The 25984-nt window shown below is 54.9% G+C and overlaps 1 protein-coding gene across 7 annotated transcripts in view; it reads right to left on the reverse strand.

Moving 5' to 3' along the window:
• HDAC4 (histone deacetylase 4) overlaps positions 1-25984 on the reverse strand; it is a 266392-nt gene that overhangs the window by 135256 nt on the left and 105152 nt on the right. Inside the window, exon 1 of one of the 7 annotated variants that reach the window (XM_064485333.1) lies at positions 19247-19265. The exons of the other annotated variants lie outside the window; for them this stretch is intronic. The gene's annotated coding sequence lies outside the window, so the exon portion shown is untranslated. Of the gene's footprint in view, positions 1-19246; positions 19266-25984 lie in introns of those variants that run through there. 7 annotated transcript variants of the gene reach the window in all.

Below are 25984 nucleotides of genomic sequence, written 5' to 3' on the forward strand. Positions count from 1 at the left end.
GCTTTTGATGTTTTGGCTTCTTTCCCATGAGAACAGCCAAGCGTCTCATCACCGTTATTAAGACGTCTTCCTTTACCTGCTCATCAGCAGTATCAGTTCTGTTACAAGACAGATCTCTGCCTTTTCGGCCAGTTTGTTCATACCTGTGCCAACAGTCACACTAACTGCCATAACTTTACAGTCATTCTTAACATTCGACAAGGGAAGAATCTCTGCCTTCTTCAAAATCGTCCTGGGCCATTCTGGACCTCACCCAACATAACCTCTAGAGTCAGCTTATGAAGTCCCACACCCCATTAAAAAAGGAAAAAGAAAAAGAAACTCTGACTGGGACTGCACTGTACCTGGAATTTGGGGAGAACAGAATCTTAACAATATTATGTCTCCCAGTCCATGAACAAGGAATAGCATTTAACTTCTCTCAAAAACGCTTTGGAATTTTGAGTGTAGTGATCTTGAACATCTTTAGGTTTACTACCGGATACTTGATATTTTAAGTACTACATACAGTATTTTCAATTTCAATTTCTGTTTGCTGGTACACGGAAACACACTGAATTTTCATAGACTGGCTTTGAACTATAGCGTCTTGCTAAGCTCACGTTCATTCCACTCATTTAGCTGGTTATTCCGAACTGTCCACATGCAGAATCACGTCACCTCTGGTGATGAGTCTGTTCCTCCTTTCCAGACCAGGTGCCTTTAATTCTTTTTTCTTGCCTTATTCTATTGGCTGAGACCCGCGGCACGTTACTGAACAAAACCAGCGAAAGGGGACAGCCCTGTCTGCTTCCCAGTCCCGCCGGGAACGTTGTCACTGGCTCACCCGTGAGTGCGGTGGGTGATGCAGGTTTCTGACAAACAACTTTATTCGGTAAAGGAAGACCCTGTACACCCACCTTGTCAAGACTAGTTTAAAATCATACATGTGTCACTTCATTTTGTTAAGCTTTTCTGCATCAATTCATGTTATTAAATAATTTCCCCTTCCTTCTGGTAATTTCCTCTTCTCGTGTCAAACCACCTTTACATTCCTGGGATAAACCAACTAGGTCAGATCCAGTGAGTTTTGAGACAAAGGAAAAGAATAAAGCCATTCAGATATTAAGGGAGTCAAGCGAGGTCTGAAATCTTTTCTACTTTTGATTCCAAACAGTTGGAGACCTCGCCCCACCTTTCAGCCTTAGTTCTACACTCGCTCCCTTTGTCAAGAACATAAAAAGAACTGGAAAAATTAATACTCTGAAATGTGCTTAGTGGGGCTTGTTTAATGTAGGTCAAAAAACTGAAATGGGGGTGCCAGAGCTATCTGTCACCCGCCTTCTGTGACAGCAGAGCACACCTGTCCTCCTCCCAGAGCCCATTTGCAGACTCACGGAATCGTCGGCATTCGGCAGCAGGAATAACTTAAAGTCTCCATTCCAGCCAGTTTTCCTATCCACTTTTATTTTCCATGCAAACTTTTTATTTTCAAACAGCTGTGGATTTACAGGAAAATAAAAACCAGTACAGAGTTCTCACGCACTCCGCACCCCGCGTCCCCTGCAGTGGATGTCTTACGTTGAATAGTACGTTCGGGCTATCGCTAACTGAAGGCTACACCTTACTCAGGTTTCCCCAGTTTTCCCCAAACGCCCTCCTGCCGTCCCAGGACCACCCAGGACTCCACATGACGCTGACTCATCACATCTCCCCGGGTGCCTCTGGGCATGACAGTTCCTCAGAGGATGTACATGTCAGGTGTTTTGTCAAATGTTCCTCAACTGGGACTTGCCCGACACCGTCCTGATTGGCCCGGGGTGGTGACTTTAGCAGGGAGACAACAAAGGTGAAGCCACTTCCGTCACGTGATATCACAACCCACTAAACGGCACCACGGATGTGACCCTGACCGCCTGGCTGGCCTGTGTCCGCCGGCCTCCCCGCTGCAAAGGTGCATTTATGTTCCCTTTCCCCACGACACTCTTTGGGAGAAAGTCACCACGCACAGCCCACCCTTGTAGAACACCCCAACCTTTCCCTCCCCGCTGCTTCTCAGGAGTCAGGATGGGTGCGCCCGCTCCCAAGGAGGCAGCGTGGAACCCAGGGGACAGAGGGCAGCCGGGGCTCTGGGTCCCCAGGGAGAAGGCAGAAGTCAGGGAGCAGAGGGGCAGGGCTCGGCCAGAAACCCCAGCTGCTGCTCGGGGCCGCTGTGGGGCCAGGCCCCTCCGCCTGCATTTCTCTGACTCACTGTGCGTCTCTGCAGGTTTGGGTGAAAATGAAGTCCGCACCTAAGGGCTTGGCGGGAAGCTGGCATATGTCCTAGCAGTAAGGATGATGGTACCCCTCCCCTTCCCACTGTTTCCCCTCCCCTGCTGCGAGTGAAAATCTAACAGGGAACCTGCTAGAAGGTCTGCAAAGGAACGGAGTCTCCTCCCTAGTAAATGTCTGGGTTTGGGCTTCCCCTCTGCCCCTCGGGCCCTGAAGGCTCCGTCACGTCTGTGATGAGCAGGAGGGTCTGAAGGGCGAGGTGGCCCCGTTTCCTGGACGTGGGGCCTTTGTCAGGAAGGAGGTGGCTTTCGAATCTGGAACTGCACACAGGCTAGAGACAGAGGCTCCCTCAGGGGGAAGGTGTGTCACTCAGTGTGAGGACGCTGAATCGTAAGCACCCAAGGGCTCCCACAGGACGGAAGCCCTGGGTCCTTACAAACTAACTTAAGGAGAAGAGGCAGAGATCTTGCGCTGGGATATTTGTGTTGCTGTTAAACTCAGAAGAAAAAAAGTTTTTTAAAAACCAGTTAGACTTTATAAGAAGAACAGCCCGTCTGCTCGGAGGCCTGGCTGCAAGGGAGGCAGCTCTGGGACACCCAGGCTCACCCACCACCCAGCAGGGCGAAGGGGTGCAGGGCCCCTCCATGCTGTGACTCAGCGGGGAACTCGTGGGGTGTCCCTCGATGTCCAGGTGAGGCTGGCACTCCCTGCACCTGGCCTGTGGGGCCCTGGAATCCTCCCACTGGAAGTTTGACCCCCTTGTTCATTTCAGTCATAAAATGTCACAGCTCAGAGACGGAAATGATTCCTCAGGTCAGCAGAACGCTCACCTTCCCCCGGCCTGTCCCCTGACGTGAACACCCCAGAGCGGTCTCACGCTCCCTCCCCAGCAGGACTCGGCCCCCCAGCCCCCCTCCTTTGCTGAAAGGCCCCCCACCCCTCTGGCATCACGGGCCCGCCCTCCCTCCCAGCCCACATCCAGCAGTGCCCCCTCCCCCCATACCAGCACTGGCCCACCAGGCGGACACCTCCCCCGTGAGTTTTGCTAAGAGCCTCCAGCATTCCAACCCATTAAATGTTTCTCCTCTGCATCATGCAAGTTATGGAAAAATAGCAAAGTTCTATAATAAAGCTTGTGTGTGCCCATTAATAGGAATTAAACTTTAATGAGGTAAGTGTTATGAATTCTTGAGGCATGTCCAACACAACTTACGTGCATTTATCAGAGAAAGTGAAAATGAGAGGCACACTGCTGTTTTTGCTAAACACTGTTTTTCCTTCAGGAAAGCTGGGCAGACTTTGAAAAGGTCAGGGATGATCTGAGGCATTCTTGGCCTCTGAAAGTCAAACTGCCAGTTTATAGGAAATACGAGTTTACAGGAACATGTTCAAAGGACACCAGGAGGCTGTGACCAGTCAGTGTGGGGAGAGACTCTGCAGGACAGACGCCCCAGCTCCTTGGTGGGGGTGGCGGGGCGGCGGGGGCACGGGCTACAGGTTGAAGACTGCAGAGGGGACACCCAGTCCCTAGGTCTGCCTCCTGATTTCAACAAATGGCTGGAAAAAGGCATTTTGTTAACACAACTGGCAAAAAGGGAACATAGCTTGATACAAGAAGATGTTTGGGAATTATTATTCATCCTGGGGAGTGTGATAATGGGTTTATTTCTGTTGGAAACACACACTGAAGTCTTTATGTGGCATCTGAGATTTGTTTTAAATTCTCTAGGAAATAAAGCTGGGGAGGTGGGGGTGGTCCAAAGGCTCAGGGTTTTGAGGGGCACAGGGGGTTTCACCGTGTGACTGGGAGTCAAGATCTCTTTTGTACGGGTTTGACATTCTTCCCGATAAAAGAGCTTCTGAGAGCTGGCAAGACAAGCCCTGGCTTTGTCGTCAATGGCCGGTGCCTGCTGGACCTGCTAAGTCTTCATTCTCCCCAGTTCTCTCCCTGATACCCTGACACTCTCCGGTTGACTGCCAGCCGCTAGCAGTGCCGGCAGGCCCACCCTCCCAGCTCACACACAACTCAGCAAACACGTCCTGGGCATCTGAGCTGCGACACTGAGCAGGACGGAGGGCCCAGCGGATGCCGCGCTGAGCCCAGCCCCGGCGCCAGGGCACACACCCTGGCCTGTCTGGCCTGGAGCGCGGGGTCCACGTGGGGTGGCGGGGGCTCACTCACACAGCAGGGCCCACCTTCTGACACCAAAGACTTAGTCCAGGCAAACAGGACAGATGTCCAAGCGGCCTCTGCTCCAGATCCTCGGACCCCAGGCAGAGAGGCTGGAGCCGGGGGCGGGGGAAGAGTCGAGGCCTGCCACTTGGGACTCTTCTCTGGGAAATTTCAAAAGCGGGGAAGCGACGCCTGGCCGCTCCTCTCAGAGGGACGACCGGACAGAAGGCTCTGGCGGCGGGGAAGGACACCGGGAGGGGCCGGCCCAGCCAGGGAAGGACCAGCGCGGGAGCCACGAGGGAGAGGGTGCGGGAGCACAGCCGCGGGGGCCGCCGCCCCGCAGGCCAGACAGAGCCGGCTCTGCCCGCCCTGGTCCTCCCCGGTCCGCGGCAGCACTTCCTGGGGGGAGTTTCTCAGCAAGTCTCCGGATGGTCCTCCTTCCCCCTCCCCAGTGAGACACCAGCTCCCAGCTGTTCCCACCACGCGGAGGCCCAGCTCCGCCGTTGGTAAGTGAGCTAGAAAATCGGAGAACACGTCCTGGCCCGCCCGCCCTCCGAGCAGAGGGAGGGCGTCCGGCTGCCCCGCGGGGCGGGGCCGGGTGGGCCACTCCGCGCTGCTTTGCAGAGCACTTGGGGGCCTGGGGGGGGGGGGGAGAAGTAACGTCAGAGCAAAATGGGCAGGTCTCTCAGCCTCTGAGTAAGAGAACCCCAGGGAGCACGCAGGGAACCCGTATCTCCAGGACTGAGACAAAACCGTTTCTGGATACACACCCGCAATCACATTAGTAGCGACAAGTCACACCCCACCAGCAGGGACGGGAAACTCGCCCTGGCGGCTACCTGTCAATAACCACACTTTCTCCGGCTGCTCGGAGCAACCTGCACGCGGGGCAGATCCAGAGGCAGACCCGGGTCAGCTGAGCCCCTGCTTCTGGTCCCCTGCAGATGTCCTGTTTTCTGAACTAACACCTCCTAACTGTCGGGTGACCTGAGGAACACAATTCCCACCTGAGTTCACCCCCTCACCCAGACGGAGGGGCCTCTGCGTGGGAGCAGGCTGTGTCCTGAGGCCCCGGGGTTTAGGGTCGGACAGGCTGGCTTCCACCTCACACTGAGCTTCAGTTGTGATCATGTGGCTTAAACTCGGACTCAGTTTCCTCGTGACTTAAGTGGAATGTAAACCAACACAGGAGTAAATAAAATAACACACATAACGGGCAAGGCAGAAAACACGCTCTCCCGCAACCCCGGCACCTCTGCGACACCGGCGCGCAGTCCCGCCTGCGCAGAGAACGCACGTCCCATCCCACACCGGGACATCTGATCGGGGCAGAAGCATCTCCTGAAAATGTGAGTCAGCAAGTGAAGCCACGTGGTGGATGGAGCAGCCTCCCAGAACACTTTCCACACTGCTGGGCCCTGAAAATTAGCTGGAAGGCGTTTGTGGTTAGGGACAGGAAGCTGGAAAATGGGTACATTTTAATAAGCAGCTCACGAGAAGTGAGTCATTAACTGAAAACAGTAAGCCCCAACGGCCATTTGGAGAAAGTCCGCGCGGATGTTGAGTGTCTGGCTGGAGAGTGTCCGCGGGGACCACGCCCCAGGAGGCGGGAGGCGGAGACCAGGGCCTGCTGGCCTCACAAGCATTGCTGCTGTCTGTACGGGAAAGGATCCTGTGGGCCGTCCCCTTTCATGCACCGCTTCAGAGTGACCGAGCACCCGGCAGGCTCCAGTAACGCTTCACCCCCAGGGCTGCAGGGCCTGAGAGCCGCCGGACTGGCCCAGCAGCGGCTGCCCGAGGGACCCGCGCCCCTGGGTCTCGTCCGCAATGCCTGCCGACCGGGTGCGGTGGCCACAGCATCTCGGGGTTAAAGACTTTCTCCCCAGCTCTCTTTAGGACAGTATTTGCTTCAATTCATGAAAAGCATATTTCACGTACATTTTTTGTGACTGAAGCTGACATTCTAAGTCAGAAATAACAGCCAATTAGCCAATTAGCCACTTTTTATGACTTAGACGCTCATGTAAGTCTTCATTCCTATCAGCTCAGTCAGTCCACAGCCGGGAGAAGAACGGCAAAAATACTATGATCATCTGCCTTTTAAAGACAAAGAAGGTCGGCCAGAGAGATGGTGAAGGACGGCACGGTCAGGCCAGGAATGCCAAGGCCCCGCCTCCCCATGCTGGCCCATCGGGCTGCAAGGTCTCTGGCACATCATCCATCCATTGAGCAAATTCAACGGAACTAGTTACTGATTGTCATTAACTCCAGGGTGCAACCTTGAGTAACACCAAGTCCCGGAACCCCAAACTCCCACTAGCGTAGAGGAGGTGACCATAAACAGCTCTCGTGGCATCGTGTGCTGGAAATAAATCACATGGGCAGGGGGTGACGAGGTTTATTCCTTTAGATAGGCCCTTGTGAGATGGTGACATCTGAGCAGACACCTGAATGATAGGCAAGAAGGAATCATGTAAACTATTCCAAGGAAGAGCATCCGACAACACGTGCAAAGGGCCTGGGGTGGAGCACACCTGGTGGGGTCCGTGCAGCGGGTCGGAGTGAGAGAAACAGGGTCAGGGAGGCAGTGGCACCTGAAGGCCAATGTGAGACTGTCTTTTGACGTGTGTTTTAAAGGCTCACTTCTGCTGCTGCACAGAACATCAACCAGGGCCAGGAGGGCCCAAAGAGGGAGAACGGAAGCTGGGAGAAGAGCCAGGAGCCCAGAGAAGGGCGGCTGCACGGAGCTGGGCCAGTGGGCTGACTCGGGATCTGTGTGGAAGGCAGCCATTGTAAATTTCCAGTAGCCACATGGGAGGCAAGGCCATTCGCGGAGCTAAGAGAGTCTGGGAAAGGCTGGGCGGGTGGGCTCGTGCGGGGGCGAAGACAGGAAACCAAGGACATAGACCGCTGTCCCTGCTCATTCTGGGAGACCTGCTCGTCACTTTGGAGAGCAAACAGCTTCTAAACCTCCCCTGACCCTTCCTCTATGATTTTCTCAGGAGAAAAGAAAAAAGCTCAGGATCTGCCATCGGTTCAAAACTCCATTTAGTAAATATCTCCACTCGGTTTGCTCCACTCGTCTTTCCAGTCGGTAAGTCCGTGAGCTGCTCTTCCCCGCCACCTCCATCCTTAACGCATTCTTTCCTTGAAATGCTTTTTACTGATTTACTTTTAATTAAAGTGTAATTGACTTGCAACATTATATTAGTTTCAGATGTGCCACAGTCATTTGACATTTTTACACATTACAGAGCGTTCACCACGATAAGCCGTTACCATCCGTCACCACACAAAGTCGTCGCAACATCGCTGACTTTGCTCCCTGTGCTGTACACAGCACCCCTGGGACTTACTCGTTTTGTAAGTGGAAGCTTAGCAGCGTTCTTCATGGCTGTCCCGACTCCCGCCCTCCCAACACCAGCGTCTTGGGTGGGTGCGCTCTTCTGGAATAGTAAGTCCTCTAGGGAAGCCACTAAGGGAAAAACAGGAACTCAGACAACACATTGTCCCCCCAGAAACCACAAAGTCACCCCCGCGGTGCCAGCAGGCTCCACGGACCTAGCCGGCTCTCGTGTCTCTCGTCCGTTACTGAGACGCACTGTCTGATGGAGGTTCTTTGTTTCAGAACTTAGCCGTCGCCTGGAGGACGAGACCTTGCCGTGCGCTGCAGAGCGGGCACCTCCCAGGGCAGCTGAGCACCTGTCACACTCTGAAGATGCTGTACGCTTTCTTCTGGGCTGCACACGTGTCCTCGCGTTAAATGAAACGTCCTGGCTTAGCCTCACTTCCCTGGCGAGCACGCTGTCCGGAGCCTGGCACCGGGCGCTGGCACCCCCAGGCCGACAAAGGCTGAGAGTCTGCCGTCAGGGGCCACGGGTGCGGAGGACACATCCAAGCAACATCCCCATTTCATCCTGGGCTCTGGGCCCTCCCCAGAACCAGTGGGCGATGGGCGACAGTGAACTGTAGGCTGTACCAGTGTGACCAGGCACTCATGCTGGGTGACCCAAGAACAGCCCACCCTCCCCGTAGCTGTCAGGGCAGCTCTGCAGGGTGGACACCGGTCGCCATCTGCTGCTGGGGACCATCACGGGCTCAAGACTGCAGGAGCTTGTCCAGGGGCAGGAGCAGCACGTGCAGAATCAAAACAAGGTCCTGAACTGCAGGCCACTGGTGAGGGAGCCCTGGGAGTCCCCCCGGTTCCAGGGCTCATGCTCAGCAGGGACGTGTGACATCTCCGAGGAGAAGTGTATTTCAAGGGCCTGATGCTGGAAGGTCCAGGAAAAGAGCTTCTCACCCGGAAGCTGCCAGGCTCTGCCCCCTGCCTGCAGCCTGGAGGAGAAGGATCATTTTCGGCGCCTGACACAGGACTGTCCCGTTCCAGCAGGACCCCCGCTGCCAGAGGTCACGGCCAAAGGAAGACAGCAGAGGACTGGCTCGGGAATCAGGCCAGGAGAGGGGCTGCCGGATCCAGGACTCAGAAATGGGCCTCCTCTGCCCACGCGGTACCCCCTCCACTGTGCACCCCACCGTTCATCTCGAGTCAACCTGCGGATGCAGCCGGCAACTTGGAAGAGGGCCTCCTCACAGGTACCTGGCCCTTCTGGAGCGTGGCGCTCACAGAAGCGCCCGCGGTGGGCCGGCTGCGGGCAGAGGGCCTGCCGCAGGGCGGGAGCGGTGCTCCCAGCTGAGCTCTGCCCCATCTCAGGAAGTCTCGCTTTCTTTCATTCTTGTACTGTCTAAGAATATCCAGCATGTTGTTTGTAAAACCGTATCGAAGTTCTTAGTTTTTTAAAGCATAACTTTATAAAAACAAGAAGGGGACACCCAAATCCCACCCGGCAAAGGCACAGCTGTTAGCATCTTAGCTGCTGTGCGGAGAGACTGGAGTCTCCCAGGCAGGCCGTGCGCAGCCATGACCACGCCGTCACTCGCCCCACGACGCACGTGTGCCCCTCACGGCCTGGAGGACGCGCTCCCGCTGCAGAGGACTGCCCGTCGTTCAGGGGTGTCCGTGTGCACGTGAGGCCACTTCGTGCTTAAGTCCCACAGCGCACCCCTTCCTCCCACAGAACTAGCTTCCCGGGTCCTCCGGAGGGCTGGGTACGACCTGCAGGAATCTGTTACATTGCTGTTACACACCACGTGGAGGTGCTCCACAGACCACAGCTCCCCTGAACCCAGACTAACTAATCTCACTACGCCTCTTACTACCGTTTTTACACAACACAAACCTGTTTCTAAAAATACACCGATCACACTCTGTCGCGTTCTATTTTAATCTTCTAAAAATAGTGGCACCGGCGGGAGCAGCACTTTGCTGTTAGACGCTGCCTGCGCTGATGTCAGTGACAGGGTACGGATTCCTGTCCGTTCCCTGCTTTTCAGCTTGTGGTTTCTGCATGATTACTGGGGAGTCCTGGGCATCCTCGGCGGGTGGCACCGAGGTTCAGAGCCGGGAGCCTGGTGCCAAAGCCCAGGCCTGTTCCAGGGTGCCCTTGACCTCACTCCAACAACCTGACCTCATTTTTCACATCTGAACAACGGGTGAAAGGACACTCTGCACCTCGCAGGGCTGGCAGGATGCGAGGAGCCAGCCCGGCTGTCACCTGACTCGCAGGACCGGGTGCTGCAGAGACCAAGGCCGCCAGGGCGGTCCTCCCCCCAACTCCCGTCCGCAGGCTGGGCACCCCCCAGGCCCCACGGCGATGAAGGAGGGAAACCGAAAGGGGAAAGAACAGAGCAGGAGGAAGGCTTCTGCCCCAGGAGCTGCAACGTCCCATGAGGCCCTGTGCACACCACCTCCTCCCCCACTTCTCCCCGTGGGTGCCCAGGCCACATCAGGTAGGGGCAGACTCTTTCCAAATAGCCGCTCTGCGAAAAATGGCTGTTTTAAACAATCCTTCCAAATTTTGAAAGCTTCATAGTTTGAAGAACAGATATATCCAAATTTTAGACCAGAATCCCTCATCTTCTGTGCTCTGTAACGGAGTAATTTTTGAATTAAGAAAAAGCGGAAACAAAGCACCCCACCCCCACATACCTGTGCACTCTTACTGTCCAGACTGTTCCCTGCCAGCGAATCAGCAGTTAATGCTCTGCCTGCCCTGGGTTTCAGGGTGAACAGCCCCCCCACCCCCAGGCCGAGGCGGCGGGGGCTCTACCTGCCTCAGCCGCCCGCACCTCCCACTGCCTGGCAGGCGTCCAGTGCACCCGCCAGGCACCGAGCAGAGCCGGAGCCTGAGCACATCTCTACCCCCAAGTTCACCTCCCTTATCGGTGAAGCAGAATTGATGACCTAGCTCCATTTTCTCATAAGGTATGATCATTCTGGGAACAGATGCATTTCCTATCACTCAAAATTCAACTCAGAGGAAAAAATCACGTACCCCTCCATGCACTCATTTGCCAACAATGAGGAGAATCATGGGCAAAGGGAATCTGTAGGAATCACACCAAAACAAAACCCATGAACAGCAGCCTTCCTTAACCGCCCAATTCCTCTGGTCTGTACAGACGGAGTATGTCTGGCTATTTTGCAGGAAGGCAATCTGTAATTAGAATGAGCACCCTTAGGTGGTACCGGTTCAGGGCTGGTCTAGAGTGAAAGCATCCACAGACAGAAAAAAGGGCAACCCTTTTAACTCAACTACAGGAAAGAGGAACTGAAAATCACTGTTGTAAAATCCGGGCCGCTTGGCTGATGTTCCGAATTCACAGGGGCACCTGTGGCAAAAACCAATTTCACACTTTGGGAAACATAGATACTGCTAGTGTCCAAAACACAGAGTCGAACAATGTACAAAGTGGATCATAACTCAGGTTCTGGAGCCTTGCTGGACTTACGCACTAAGGACCCCTCACCTCTCACTGCAAGAATATGGAAATGGTGACCAGGAGACAGAATAAAGTCCCACCCCAACTCTAGACACAGAGTTGAGCTCAAAAGGAGAAGGAAGGAAGGGAGGGAGGAAGGAAAGAAGAAAGGACGAAAGGAAGAAAGAAAGAAGAGACCCCAGTTACCAAGAGGGCAAGGCAGAATCAAGGTACCCTGAGCAAGTGCACAAAGATGCGGCTGCCTGGACCTGGGGACAGTCATCAGAACTGGCCCTGGGGTGGGCAGCAGGTGTGGCCATGAGCTTGTCCCAACAGAGACTTGGAACCCAGACCCCTGCATAAGGACAGAGCTCCAGCAGGGCCATGGGATCTATGAAGATGGGACTGGACCTCTCTACCCACCAGGCCAAGGAGGCAGGAGAGGGTGGCTGGGAAGAGTCTCCTCTGAGAAACTGAAGCCCTAAGCTTGTGCCCATGTGGGTGGCCTCCAGATTCACATCACTTGGGCGGTTCTGGAGTCCTGAGTCCAGAAATTAAGGTAAAAACTAGTCTAGAGCTGGGAGAACCTGGAGATGAAGGACAGCAAAAATAAAATGCCCTTCCACAGACACACCCACAACCACGAGGTACCCAAAGAGGGGTGAACAGGAGGGAGGTGGGTGCGGAGCTCAGGGGGCGGGGGGAAGCCCCCCTGCCAAAGAGAACTTGCAATGAAAATAGAAAATTACAAATGGGAGGTGGGAACACTCAGCTCTGCTAGAATCAGCCAACACAACACAGCAGAAAAGACTCCAAAACGTCTGCAAATATTAAAACAATCTGTCAGAGACTATAAAACACACATGTTTATAAAAATAAGATACTAAATGGAGAAAAGAAATGATAATAGCCCATTCAGGAACCCTGGAGAAAGAAATGGAAAACTGCTGAAAGAATTTTCTAGAATCGAAAATAGCAGACTAGATACAGCTAAGGACAGAAATAATGAACTGGACGCTAGAGCTAGACAACCTGAGGGCAGCACAAAAGGGGGCAGAGGGAGTGAGGCACGGAGAAAAGAACAGGAGGGTCCATCACAGGTCTAGTGCGAACTCCTGAAGTACAGAATGGAGATAATGCAGAAGAGAGAATATTCCAGAATCCCAGGGACATAAGAGGCCTCAGGCTTTAAACGCATGCTCAGTCCCACGCAGGGCAAGTGCTTACCACACCAGACACACTGCGGCAAAATACCAGAACATCCACCAGACAAGGTCACAAAAGCGCCAAGACAGCAGAGACGGGCTCCCTGAGGAGGGACAACGCTGCATTGAGAGCTACCTTTTCGACAGCAGCAGCAACAAGAGGAAGCCAGGAGGCACTAAGGTCCCTTAAACCGCTGCGCAAAACACAAATTGCCTACAGTTCTACACCCAGCTAAACTATCACTCTAGAAAAAGGAAGAAAGGGCATTTTTCTGACAAACAAAAATTGAGAATGTTTACCACTCAGAAACCATTCTTCAGAACAACACACGGACTATGTCAGATAGAAGCAAGTCACTTCCAAAGTGAAAGGCTAGCAAGCCAGGAGCGAGGGTGTGTAAGCACGGAATACCGAGTGAACGCAAAGGTTCACACAGTCCCTGAGACTTTCGGTATGTGTCACACTGTTTCCTCAGACTTCCTGTCCATGCCTCTGTGTACCTGTGTTTCAAGGTCACCGGCTAAAACTCCTTGTCAGTTTCTTATTAAGAATAATGGAAATCCCCAAAATGAACAAGGCTGCCTCTTCACTCTGACAGGTGGGAAACTCACGGCCAAACTGTAGTTTGTTTTTGAATAATTGCGCAGGGCTTAGAGCATGCCTATCTAGTCCCTGCTTCTCCCCAACAGACCCTCATTTCCCCCTTGCTTGATTTCTTTGTCTTTACTCATATTGCCCTATTAATGAAATAAGAATTCACAACAGCTGTCCTTGAAACTGCACTGAATAGGTACCAAGGCACTCGACACACCCACCGTCTGGCTTCTTCTCAGCACAAAGAGGAGGCAGCCACTGAAATGTGGCCCAGTTTCAGTAACTCTTTACAAAACTCTGCTGAAGCAGAGTTTAGTACCACTGAGAACAGGGCAATAGCTCATCAGTCCTACTTTCAAAGACAAAACGCTATCGCAAACATGACTGACAGCAATCAATGCAGCGTGCCACTCGGCGCCGTATTTGCATGTTGGAGAGCCCTTCTCTGAAATCAGCTCAACTTGTGCAAAAGCAACTCTTTGTGAGGAATGATCAGCAAAAGATTGCTTATCCTTTGCTACGCTCAGAAATTAGTAAAAAGTAACCAGCTCTTGGAAAAGGATAAACCACTTTATGCAAATACTTCGGCAAAGGCTCTCTATTAATGCAAATATTATGTTTGTCTTTTATTTGAACGCAAACAGCATCTGTTTGGCACAGTCAATGCCGTCGCTTTGTAGTTTGTGCTGAGTGACTCAAGTATGTTCCAGCTGCTTTTCAGAGTTTGAAACAGATTTCCAGAGAGCCAGAGCCACAGAAGAAAGTTCACTGACGAGAGCAGCAAGCGTGCTGGGGCTCCTGGGGGCGGGCGGCTCTTCCCGCTCACGGCGAGAAGCAAATCCAAGGATGAATTCCGGGAGGCACTTCTGGAGAGGTTTGGCTTCGTGGCATTTTCTTTTTTAACAGTTTTGACTAAGGAAAAAACCTAGGATTGCTTTTTATAAATTCCTTTGTTGGGAAAATATACTCAGAAGAACAACACATGTTGGAAAAGGAAAACTGGGCAGCACCAGGCTGCCATCAGAGCGGCCAACCCAGAGCCAAGGCTGACTCCTCAGAACGCCCCGACCTCGCCGCGCTGCACTCTCCTCTCGCAGACCAGGGTGGTGATGCAGAAGGCTCCCTGCCAACACTGCCATCCCAAGATCATTAGGCCAATTTTCTGCCTCTGCCACAAGATCAAGAGCTCCTAATAGGGACTAAATCTTGATAGTTCTATTATCCATGACCCTAAAACTAGTTCAGCACTGGAGAATGGATGGATGAGTAGATGGGTGGATGGAGAGTGGACGGATGGTGGATTGATGGATGGACGGATGGATGGACAGTGGGTGGATGGATGGATGAATGGTGGATGGGTGGGTGGATGGGTGCAGGGATGAATAAATCATGCTATAAATGAGGAACAGATAATATGAGAAAACTGACCTGAGGTCCTTCAGATTTCAAATATATTCAACTTCCTGATCTCTACCCAACCACGAGTACCCAGAAACGGTGACTGTGACCTCAAAATATTAATAATGCTAATTTTACCATTCCATTAGTACAGAATGCAGATATATTACCAATCAAATCCATCAGATCAGTATCTTCCTGGAATGGGCTGTGGAGAAAGGAGGAGAGATGTGGTACTTGCAGATGCCAGTCAAAACAAACATATACGCTCACATAAACTTGCCATTAAAATTCCAAAATGCCTGTTTGGACAGATAACTCTAAACCTTTTAATAATCCCTTTAATAATTAATTTACTTATTAATTATTATTCAAATTGACTATTTTCCCAAACACACTGCTAATCATTTCATACTATTCATCTCCTCCTCTAATCATATAGGAAGAGATTTTGTTTTTGACAAAACAAAATATAAAGAAAGGAAGAAATTCTCAACTTTTTTCATGAGACAGTATTACCTTGATATCAAAAACTGACAAAAAAAATACTACAAGTTAAACTTGCTCATTAACACAAAAGCAAAAATCATAAAACATTAGCAAACTGGATCTAACAGCATATGGAGAGGTTCTACTACATTTTAGTCAATGCAAATTCAGTTCAGAAATTAAAGGCTGGTTTAATTTTTTTAAATCAGTGTAATTAACCACATGAACAAAATTAATAATAAAATTTATATCCTCTCAACAGAGACAAAGGAAGCATTCGATAAAATTCTGTGTACATTCGTTCATGGGGGAAAAAAGAACCTTCACAGGAAGCCAGGAACGGAAAGTCACAACACTGATTTGACAATGGATTCTTAGAAAGAAAACAAACAAACAAACAAAGACCTACAGCAACATGGTATCAACAGTGATACAGGGAATATTCTCCTTTGAGATCCAGAACCAGAGGAGAATCCTCTCTATTCAAGGAGAGCCAGTGCTCCTGGCCAATGCACTGAGGCAGGAAAAAGAAATATAAGAAATGGAAAGGAAAAATAAAACTGTCACTGCACGCAATCAGCGTGTAGAAACTCCCAAAGAATTTACAGATAACACTGGAATTCAACAAGGCCAACTGAAGACCAATACACAAATATCTTTTATTTCTGTGTACCAGCAACAAACAGAAAAAATTACCAATAGATACCAATTATAATCGCATCAAAAAATCCAACAAACGATGTGGAGACCTGTACGCATGAAACAGGGAAACAAGGGTGAAGGACACGGGAGACTTGGAGAGGGTCATGATCCTGGTTGCTCAGACACGGACCAGGGTCCCCACCGGCCTGGCCTCCCCTGGTCCTTCCCACTTCCTGACTCACTTAAAACTCTTGCCAGTGTAATCTTTGGAAGCAGTTGCTTGAACACCCTTCTTCCTCGACCCACGGCACTGGCATCTCCAGGTGGAGACACCGCACACACCTGCTATGTAGGTATCAGTGAACCGGAAGTTTCACAAAGGATAGCTTATCCTTCCCGGGCGCAACCTGACACTTCCTATCCTGTTTGGCGTTTAGGGTGACCCCGCTGGCCGTGAGTGGGTGCGGACCTGGCTCCCCAGCTGGGGCACGCCCTTCCCACCCACCCCCCGGCCACCTCCCCGCACCCCCCGTCCCTGCACTCTCAAAGCCCAGCAGCCCCCAGGCCAGCTCCGGGTCCCCTCCCGCCCTCCCTCCCATTCTGAACGTGCACTTACTCCCTCTGTCGTGGAACCAACACTTCTGAACCTTCCACGGGGGCGTGCCACACGGATGGCCTGTCTTTCTCACCATGCTGCCCGTCCTTGCGCGTGGAGCCCCAGCACCAGTGGTGTCCTACACGTGGTCGGCACCCAGAGACGGAAGGACGAGCCCAGGCGGACTCGAGCCTTTGAGACATCCGGGCGACCTGCAGGCACGGGCAGCTGCCGGGAGAGCCGCACCGAGCAGAGCCCAAGCCGGCAGCGGGTGGCGAGTAAGAGCGCCTGGGATCCCCAGGGGCTCAGGGCTCAGACTCTACACCATCTGCCCCGAGTCTGTGCTGATGATCAGAAGTGGGTGCCCTGGCCCCGGCCAGAGGGCCCTGGGGGTACATGGCACCCTCTCTCCGTACAGAGCGCTCAACCCAACCACTCACTTCTCCGGGCCCTAGGAGGCCGGCTGGGGTCAGAGATTTCAAAGCACAGGGGGCACCCAGCAGGGGCCTCATAAATGCCTGCTCTGGTCAGGATCCTCCCTGCAGCTCCTCCCACCACAGTTATCCAGGACTTTCTGGTCAGCCCAGAAGGATCACAGACTGTAAGTGGGAAGTACGGCCTTGGAGGGAGGAGGCAGGAGGGAGGCGTGCAGGGAAAGGAGACGTGAAGATGTGAGAGGTCCTTCAGGACCTGCAGGGCATCTGATGCCGACCAGAGAGAACCCGCTGTCAAAGGCGAGCCCATGAAGGGAGGGAGGCTGCGGACTCAGGAGCCGGAGGACAGCCCCTCGTTCCTGCCCCCGTTCCCCCACACGCCCAGGAGTCACGTCCCAGCGCCAAGCGGGGCCCTGTTGGCGGAAGCTGAGTAGTGCCTGTCAGGGAGGTTCGGCAGTGGTCGTGGCATCCCGTATGATGGGGCCCCTCTGCCGACTGCGTGTCCAGGCCTGTCTGGGGTACGTGGTGATGCCTGCAAACCCGTGTGTACGTGCACACACACACACATGCCGTGGTGTCCCAGCCAACAAAGGCGTGGAACAGCTCGACGTGAGTGAGTGGACCCACACGCCGGCCACCAGCCAGGCGCCCTCCTCGCCAGCTGTGTGCTCGCAGCCTCATTCCTTCACCTTCGTGTCCTGATTTCTTCATCGCAACATGGGGACAACACTTGGATCTCATAGCCTTGTGAGGATCAATCAATTCACTAAGAACAAAGCACCCAGAACAGGGTCTACCTGGTATTCAGTAAGTGGACGATGTCCTCATCACCTGTCAGCAGAGTCCAGGACACCCCAAACTCGCCGCAGGCTCACCCCAGCCCCGAGGCCAGAGCATGCCCGGGACAGCGCTTCCCCAGCGCCTGGAGGGTCCCGTCTGGAGGCCTTGGTGCGCAGAGCAGGCGGGAGTCCCGGTGCCCTGGGCGTCAGGAGAGCCCCCTTCCTGAGCTCCCACCCGCCAGGGGGGCGGCGCCTTCCCCTTGAAGGCTTCAGAGACAGACGCCGGGCCGGTTCTGTGAGGAGCAGGTCCCCTGGGGCACGGAGGCCGCCTATGACCCCCAGCAGGGAGGCAGTCTGACCACGGGGTCAGCTCTGTGCCAGCATCAGGGTCCTCAGCCTCCCTGCAGCCCAGGTCCCGAGGTCCAAGCGCCCAGCACACCCAGCAGGTGCGGCCAGGCCCCTGTGGCATGGGGCGGGGGGCACACAAGGACACCCCCAGTCCACATGTGCTGGAGAAGGAGGCTGGCACCTGCCTGGCACACCAAAGAAACTGCCCGGCATCTCTTCAATGAGCTGGTGTCTTGGGTGAGCAGGATGAGTGCCAGGCCAGGGAGGGGCTCTCTCACTGAAGTCAGGACACCTGGAGATGCTCTGGACGCCTGTGTGCCCCACGGAAGGCCACACGTAAATCCCCAGGGAAGCCAAGGCCTGGGTAGGGGGGTGTAGATGAAGATACCTAAGACTGAGGATTGAGAACTCGAGCTGCTGACAGACACTGCCCGTCACACGCTGCCAGAGTCACTGCAAAATTCACATCTAAGATATAAAATGCTACATTTCTTCTGTGTCTGTTTACAGTCTGGGCTCCAGCCTCTGGGCCCAGAAACCAGAGTTGTTCCAAAGACACGGGGGCCCTGATGTCTGTGTTGATGAAAAATGCACAGCCTTAAAGTTGAGAGTTACGTTTCATTCAGTGGACTTTCTAAGATGTGAACCCGGGAGGCGGCCTCTCCGATTGCCCTGACAGACTGTTTCCAAGAGGTGGGGGAGGAGCCAAGACACGTAAGAGTTTTGCCACAAAGACCAGGTAGTCGGAACATCAGAAGATGACTGTTGATTAAAGAAAGCAGGCACCTCAAGTCAGGGACTCGAGCGCTTCCCTGCGTCTGGGAAGGCGCAAAGGCCTGGGCTCACTGAAGTCACTCCTTGATCTGCACGCTGGCTCTGCAGGGCCAGGGTCCTGTCCTTCCGCATCCTGAATCTGCTTGGGGGGCACCCCTGGGGTTGGCTTCAGAGGCCGGCTGCCTGCTTGTCAGCGTCCTGAGGGGGCGGGGGGAGCAGCTGGTGACTTGAGGCTGCAGCATCCTTTGTGTACGGATCTGACGGGCAGTGTTTTTCACTCACACCCGCTGGGCAGAACACCCAGCCTGCCCCACCGCTCGCCCCTCAAGCAGCGTGATGCCTGCCTTGCGGAGCACAGGGCTCAGTGCCTGGCTGGGAACTCCCTGGACAGGGTGGCTCTTGGCACCGACAACCAGGTGGTACTGCTGGGCGCCTGCACCAGCCGCTGCCGGAGGACACGGGAGCCAGCGGATGGGAGCCGGGGAAGGGAGGCCCCACACAGGCAGCTCACAAGGAAGTGCCTGAGGGTGTGTTCTAGAAGGGCCCAGGAGGGGAGGATGACCAGGGCCGGCCGGTCAGAGGGCAGGCCTTGGATGGCTGGCGTCAACCGAAGAGGGGCTACTTCGCCGATTCAGACGGGAGCTCGCGGGCGGGAGGCGGGCGCCAGCTCAGCCGGGCCTAAGGTCCAGCCCAGGCTTCCACCATCTCAGGGCTCCCCCGCCCCCCCCCCCCACCAGGAGCTTACCAAGATGCCCGCTCGAACTCCCGAGAAAGAGAGCAGGGCTCCCCAGCGCAGTGACCCCACCGCCTCCATGCGCTCAGCCAGGACTCTGAGCACTGCTGAAGGCCAAGTTCGGCTTTGGTTTGCAAATTAAGCAAAGGCATTTCCAGATTCAACTTACACTTACGAGTGCACTGAAAGAGGGTGGGGCAGGAAATGGGTTTTGTTGGGTTGGTTTTCAAATGTGTGTTAAAAATGTGCTTAAAGCAAGGCTCCTCGTGAAGGGCACCCAGCAGATACACTGGCTCATTCTGGAAGAAGGAATGTGGTGCACAGCACAGACAAGAGGGCTAACCCCAGGACAGTGCTCCGTGGTGGACGAAGGCCCTTCCAGCCCCGCTCAGCCAGCACAGCGGGCTCACACACAGCGCTGTGCCCACACCCCGACCGCAGCCCGCAGAGCAGCAAGAGGGCGCTGACGCTGCAGGAGTAAGTCAGATTTCTCAGTGGGACCCTTGGGTCCCTTCGTGAGCACCCTGTCCCCATTCACCCCTCAGAAAAGGGGGGCGCGGCTTCCAGGCCTGGCAGTGTCCCTTTGGAGGCTGCCCGCACTGCGGGTCCCAGATGTCAGCACCCACTGGCCGGCCCCTCGGTAGGGGCGTGGCCACACACCCCTTTCCTTACTTCCCACAGGCGTGACACCGATCGGGACACCCCCACGCTGTCTGGAGCACAGCAATTTGCTTTTCTGTTGTCCCCAAGCTGTAAACTGCCTCAGAGCTTTCCAGGTTCAGAGAGGCCCTCTCCCACCACGCGGCAGGTCAGAGGGCACTGGGCCACCGGCCACAGAGGTGGGCCTGGCCACCAAGGCCCCACTGAAGCCAAGGGCCGGGAGTGAGCCCTGGGGCCCCCTCCTGAGGTCACTCGAGGGAAGGACGCCACTGTCCCCGGTCAGCCCTGCCCCGGCACACAGCCACCTGACCCCAGGTGACAAACGGCCCTCCCCACAGGGGGAGCTGCCCCCACCCCGGCCCAAGCACGCCTCTCGGGAAAAAGAAATCGCAGCTGCTGCGAACGCTCCAGAGGCTTCACAGCGACGTGCAGCGCTTCCCTCTTGAGCTTGTGTTTTCTCGGCAAACACGACAAGACTTTCTTATCAGGAATCTACTCGGAGGCCGACCACAGGTGTGGTTTCAAAAAAATCACTCCTCCCGAGAACCAAGGGCTCGTGCTCAGGAACAGGCCTTCTCAAAACGAAGAGAACCCACTGTCTGCCCCCGAGCCCTCAAAGCCACAAAGCGCCCAGCGTCTGCTCCGCGGGCGCCTCCGGTGCAGCGAGGACAGCCCGGGGGGCCGAGGGGGCGCCGCCGGGGCAGCCACCTGCTTCCGGCCTTTGTCCCCGTTTGGGCAGTTGCCCCACTTCCACTGGCTGCAGCGGGGGCACCCAGACTCCCTCTAGGTCGGAGCTGACCCTCACAGGGACGCTGTCAAGCCTGAGACGCACCAGGGCCTGACAGCCCGCACCGGGCACCAGGCACGCCCCAGGGGTCCAGGACTCAGCGGTCAGCAGGGACTCCCAGCCCCTCAGGGTGCCATGAAGGCAGCAACCATCCACAAACGTTCCCAGAAGGGCTCCGCACACGACAGCAGCTGTAGAGAGCTGTGCACTCAAAAATCAGCCACAGCCGGAAACGGCACACCACAGCTCCGCAGCACTCACTTCCTCAGGAGGCGCGTGCGGAGGGAGTACGTGGCCAAGCGGACCATAAGGGCTCTCACACGAAAGGGCCTGCGCACAGGCAGCGCTCCGCCTCCATGTGTTTGGTACGGGCTACGGGGATGTGATCACGGAGAAGCAGCCAGACGGCAGCCCCTCCACGAAGCCTCCAGCCCGGGGCACAGGGCTCCCGCGCTGTCCTCGCCAGCCTCAGCCTCAGCCAGGGACCCAGAGCCACTCTAGGTCAGCTGGTCGATTTTCAACACAAAGTTTAACCCATTGTTTCTAGCTTCTGGATTTAGAGAATAACTTCTCATAACATGGAGTGTTTCAAATGTCATCTCACCTAAGAACAAAAGTGCTTTCCTAAAAAACAAAGATCATCAAACATTTTCAAAAACCTATACATCAAACTACAAAGTTCTCCTTGAATTCCATGCATCAATCAGCATTTTCCCCTAGCTCTTGTCTAAATTAAATCAAAGGTTTATCAAAATAATCAGGAAATATCTATTTGATTGTCATTTTTAAAATTTATCTGACTCCTCATTCATTTCCTCTTCTTTCAAGGCACGAAGGGGCGCTGAGAGCAGGCAGCCTCCGGGGATGGGCAGGGGGTCTGCCGACAGGCTGAGAGATACAGAGACCGGAAGAGGTTCAGAGTTTCTCGGGGTAGAGTGTGACGTGGACAACGCTGAGTCAATGTGCCGCACGTCAAGAGTGAAGACAGTCACCAGGAAACTGAGCGAGCTTCTCCCCCCAGGTCTGACATCACAAAGAGGAGTCACAAAGCTCCAGGCGCACCTACTCTTATGAGCATCCCACAAACACATAGGCTTTACCTCAGAACAGCCTGGGGGGCAGGGTGGGGTGGGGCGGGCCCTCGCCCTTCACCAAGAAGCACCTGAGGGCCTGGGAAAGCAGGGGTCCCAGGGGTGATGGGGTGGCCAGCTGACTCCCATCTCCTGTCACAGGTGAGGCCCCTCTCCAGGCTGGGGTGGAAAAAAGGGAACCAGATCTCTCAGGAAACTGAGAAGCAGGGCGTGAGAGCAGACTTCTTTTTGCTTTTCCATCCACTGTCCACCAGGGGCAGATGAGACAGAGTAGGGAAAATGAGAGGTTCTGGGAGGAAACGGGCGTCCAGCCTCGTGCAGAGAGGCCCACCGGAGGACCCCTGGGCGCTGGGACCCCGACGGGCTTGGGGCCAAGGGGTCAGGCGGGGGAAGGGCCAGGGGAGCCCCAGCAGCCCCAGGGAACAGCAGGCAGGTGCAGATCTGCTGCCGGGAATGAGGCAGGTGCTGGCGGGAGGGCCGAGGGGGCCAGTTACTTTGGTGGCTGAGCTTAGAGCTGCTCTGCTCTAAGCGCTGCCGCTGCCACTGCCGCTGGGAGACGTCGGTCGGGATACACTCCTGACATGAACACCAGCGCTTAGCTCAGCGAGAGATCAAAGGAAGCCGTCCACGCACCCGCGTCGCTCATACACCCAAACAAGCATGCCGACACGGAGGACAGCAGGGCGCAAGGTGCACCCGGGGCTGCAGGGCGGCTGTGGGAGGCGCCACTCCCACGAGCCGGATCCCCAGGCAGGAGCCACCGGCTCAGGAGGGGCTGTGGTGCCCTCCGAGGGCCACCACCCAGCTGCACCTGCCACCCCACCACGTGTTCAGAACCGACTTCCTAGCTCAAAGGTTGACCCATGAGGACAACTCAAAGCACTCAAACTCGAGACACTGCGGGTCTGGGAAGCACGTCGTAGGCGGGAAAGCCGCTGTCCGCACCCCGGGTGCGGTGACGAGCCAGCAGCGACAGGCTTGGCTCCTGTCCTGTGAGGTCATGAAGGCTCGGCAGGACTGGCCAAGGCCCCCTGCTCCTCAGACAAGCTCTCTCACCATCGATGGCATCCTGATACAACACACAAGCGGGGGGCTCCGAGAGAAAGGGTTGTTTCCGTGAGGCGCCCTGGCGGCGGCGCCGTCGGCTGCCACACAGCCTCGGCAGAGCAGCGGTGCCAATGCTTTGCTGCCTGTCCCGTGTCCGTGTGTCAGGGCACTGACGGATGATAAAAACAGACACGCACTGATGCTGACGGCAGCAGGAAGGGGCAGGGGGGTAGCGCTCAGCGAGCCAAGGGGCGGACCTGCAGCCTCTGGGACCACGCAGTTGTCTTCCTGCGGGCGCCGCCTGGGCGGGAAGGGGCGAGGTGCAAAACCCAGGGGATGCTGCATGGAAACAACGACGCATGGAGCTACGGAAAAGGAGGAGGGCCCTTGAAAATGAGACTTGAGAGTAAGAACTAAAAATCTGGGGGCTGAGAAACTAAACACATACACCTTAAGTAAGCTCGATACTGCTTTTAAGTCTCCTGGGAATTGAACCGAGCTCCCGGTCCCAAACAAGTAAGTTCCACTTACGCTCAAGATTTTTATAATTTATTATGCAGGCAAGTGGGGAATAACCTGCCTTTTTAAAGTCACTGGAACAGTCACTTCAGAATGTTTGGGAAGTTTAGTTTGGGGAGAGAAAGAACGTCCCTAACGCTGGGCAGGCGCGAGCCGGCCAGCCGACAGACGGCCGTGGCTGCGGGCGTTACCTGCAGGCGGCACAGCCTCGCTTAAGCGGCCCATAGCTCAGACCTCGGGAAAACCCAACACAGTGTAAAGCACATGCTGCTAGGCTAGCGTTTGGCAAGGAAAATGCAAAGCGACCTTTCCTCATTGTAAAAAAATGGTGACTATTTGGATTAATACAACTGATGGAAAAGAATCTGAAAAGAAAACGTATGTGCGTCTGTGTATGTATAACTGAGCTGCTTTGCTCTGCGCCTGAAACTAACGTTGTAAATCAACTACGCTTCAGGAAAAAAAGAGAAATGAGTAAAAAAATATATATATACTAAACACACCCTAGTCAGTTACATCGCTCAAAAAAAACCCTTCGAATCAAAGGACTGGGTTTATCTGACGAAGACACACAACTCTTCACTTCTCATCAAAGTGTACCTGAAGGGAACGAGAGAGTCAGGATCTGACTGAGTAAGAAGCCGGTGTTCGGTGCTCTGTTCCCAGACGGCCAGCGAGGCGAGGCCTATTCCGAGTCACCCACGTTTCACACGCTGGGCTCTCTGTTTCAAACGTTGCCACTTTCCGAGCGGCCCAAACACTCAACTGGACTGAACCAACTGAACCCTTGTTCGCGGTGACTGCTGACAAGGACCACTGCCACCACGGACGGGGAGGCTTCCTGACTCTGAGGCAGAGGCAGCCGTCACCCCGTCTCACAGACAGGAAGCCTGGGTGGCCGAGCTGGTGACAGGGAGTGACTGCGGGGCCAGGTCTGCACCCCTGCTCCCAGCCTCACCTCCCAGGACGCCTGTCTCCACGTCCGATGGAGTCCCGAGGGCTCCGTGCCCCACCGTTAAACTACCAGCGGGGGGAGGTGAACATCTGAACGGCTCACGGCCCTTCACAATGTTTGGGGACTTCAGTCTGGAGAGAGAAGGCACCGCCCTAATGCTGGGCTGTCCAGCAAGGCCAGCACTACCACTTAGCGAAAATGCACAGCGTGACGCCAGAGTCCAACAAACTGCGCACAGAAACGCTGAAAAGCCACGGCTGAAACAAATCAGCAAGGAAACTCGGTTCTCTCTGCAAAGCTGCAGTTTGCTTGGACATTTTCCCACGGACATGCAATTAAAACCGACTGTGGGAAAAGTGAGTCGTGGTTAGAACGCTGCAGAGCCCAGCGAGGCGATGAAAAACGCCCCTCTCGCAAGAGCCTGAGAAGCCTTTCGACATGTAAGTTGGACACAGTCAGTCAGGAGCCCTCAGAGGAGGGCCCCACCGTCACTGTCAGCCCGATGCGACCTCAGCAAATAGCTCGGATGTGACACCAAACACAAAAACAACAGACGGAAAAATTCAGCAGCCCTCATCGAAACTAAAAACTGTTGTGCTTCTGTGGGCACAGCCCAGAAAAGGAAAAGGCAGCTCACAGGACGGCACGGAGTATCTGCAAGCCACGCGCCTGATGTAAGAGGTGCATCTAGAACACAGGGAGACGCTCACAGCTCACCAGTGAAGAGGCAAACCTCCCAACTTCGGAAGTGGGTGAAGGACCCAAAAACACGCTTCTCCAAAGAGGATACACAAAACGGCCAATAAGCCCGTAAAAAATACCCGACATCCGCAGTCGTCAGGGAAGCTCAAATCAAAACTGCAGTGAGAGACCACCTCACAGCCACCAGGACGGGGAGAGTCGGAACGTCAGACAACAGCCGCTGTGGGCGAGGATGGGGAGACATCAGAGCCCTCGTGCGCCGCGGGCGGGGAACAGTCTGACGGCTCCCCAAACGGTTAAACATCACGTCACCATGCGATCCAGAAACTCCACTGCTAGGCATACTTACACCCAAGACAGGCGAAAACGTACGTCCAGCCAAAAACCTAGGCAAGAACGCTCACAATGAGGCGTAACAGCCAAAAAGCAGCAATCAATCAACGTCCATCAGCAGATGAACTAGCCAAGTGTGGCCTCAACAGAAAGGGCCGAGAGCGGACACAGGCTGCCGCGCGCAGGAACCTAAAACGTGCTGAGTGAAACAGCCAGCGCGGGAAGACCGAGCCCCGTCTCGTCCCGGGTAAACGCACGGCCGGGGCACACACCGCAGAGACAGAAAGCGGACTGGCGGCTGCCCAGGGCTGGCGAGGGGGTGGTTACGGGCAGCAGGGTCTAACCCCGACCACACTGGGGGCGCTCCACCCTGTGGATACGCTGAAACTGCGTGCACTCGGCGCACAGAGCTGCCACCAGCCGTCGGGGGAGAGGAAACGTGCCCCTCCCCGTCCTTATTAGTCGCGAGGCCAGAAGCCCTGTCCTTTGTCTTTCCGCCCCAGAAGCCTGACCCTTTCGTCACAGTTCACTGGCAGGCCTGGGACACCATCTGCTGCTCGGGCCTCGGTCTCCCCATGCGAGGAGGCCTGCACTGCCAGGTGCTGAGCCCGGGCTCCGCTCTGCCCACCGCGAAGCCCCGCGGCCAGCCCTGGAGC

Source organism: Camelus dromedarius, chromosome 4, assembly GCF_036321535.1.
Source record: "Camelus dromedarius isolate mCamDro1 chromosome 4, mCamDro1.pat, whole genome shotgun sequence".
Classification (NCBI taxonomy): domain Eukaryota; kingdom Metazoa; phylum Chordata; class Mammalia; order Artiodactyla; family Camelidae; genus Camelus; species Camelus dromedarius.